Raw genomic sequence first — 1294 nt, 5'->3', positions numbered from 1 at the left:
ACTGTGTTGGGCAATAATCAGGCAGACTCACACCATTAGCTGTGTAATGTGACTCCTGAGACACCTGATGACACTCACAGACACACACACACACACACACACACACACACACAAACAAACAAAACATAGGACATTAGAGTTGTTTGTTTTTACACTACCTAAGTGAAAAAAAATCAATAAACCTGGATGCCCGCTAATTTCAGCCAGGATTTATAATGGTTGGAGGGCAGAACAGGGACCAGTGAGGAGCAGCCAATCAATATCCTGCTGCCACACGGAGTAAGCCAATGGTGATTAATCTACAGGACGAAGGAAAAGTAAGCGGTAACACCCGACAGAAACAAAAGGGATGAATCAATTATTTCTCTACAGTTGCCAGACTCCAGTCAGAAAGTGCAGAGCGCGCCCCCTCATGACCCTGATCATACATTTAAGACACAACAAACCCTCGGTCAGTGTGGGAGACATCAGAGAAGGGGAGAGCTTCAGCACTGCACGCTGCCACATCGTCATCATCATCTATCTATATTTATTTCCATGTATTTTTTGGCATTTGCTATGTGAAGGAAAAGATCTGCATATAGTTTAGGAATGTCAACAACAAAGAGGCAATCTGTCTGGTGTCTGTCCGATGCACATACACACATAAAGACTTGTTTTCAGGTTTTTTTTTTCAGGTTTTTTTTTTGTGTGTGTGTGAGTGAGAGAGAGAGAGAGAAAGAGAGACTAAATAAGACAAAATCTGACAACTCAAGATCTGCGGTACAAAGAGTATCAACAAAAAGAAACCCCCCAGTGAAGAGGCAGAGGGCGCAAGGAGAAGCCTGGTGGATAAGAAACATGGATTATTAGAGCTTAAACAAATGGAATTATATTTAAATTGGCATTCAAATCATATCTATAATATTGATCTATGATTTTGAAATTGTACAAAAAAATCCCAGATTAAAGAGATTCCGATGGTTTTACTAAATTTCCTGTTATGTGTAAGTGCAATATAGGCAACGCCACCACGCACCCCCTCAATGTCCCAACAAATCCGATAACTTCTACAAAGTGGATTTACCGCCTTCTTTCTGGAGTGTATATGTGAAATAAAGGTAAATCTCAAATCACCACCACAAAAACCTGACAACAACTGAAATACTGCATGATATTTTAATAGACCATCACATAAAGTGACTTCTGAATATCCAGGACTGGGAATTATTTAGATGCATGCTCAAATTTGGAAGCGTGACTACACACACACAGTTGTAGCAGTCAGTTTAATATAACGGTTAACTGTGATGAA

The 1294-nt window shown here is 40.0% G+C and overlaps 1 protein-coding gene across 1 annotated transcript in view; it reads right to left on the bottom strand.

Annotated features, from left to right (window-relative positions):
• Positions 1 to 1205: 1205 nt before the first annotated feature.
• LOC113587736 (fidgetin) overlaps positions 1206 to 1294 on the bottom strand; it is a 14855-nt gene continuing 14766 nt past the window's right edge. The window contains exon 4 of the transcript XR_003411774.2: positions 1206 to 1294. This exon is cut by the window's right edge and continues 209 nt beyond it. The gene's annotated coding sequence lies outside the window, so the exon portion shown is untranslated.

Source organism: Electrophorus electricus, chromosome 1 (genome assembly GCF_013358815.1).
Source record: "Electrophorus electricus isolate fEleEle1 chromosome 1, fEleEle1.pri, whole genome shotgun sequence".
In the NCBI taxonomy this organism is placed as follows: domain Eukaryota; kingdom Metazoa; phylum Chordata; class Actinopteri; order Gymnotiformes; family Gymnotidae; genus Electrophorus; species Electrophorus electricus.
Note: the sequence above shows the minus strand (reverse complement) of the source record. Positions and strands in the feature narration are given on the sequence as shown.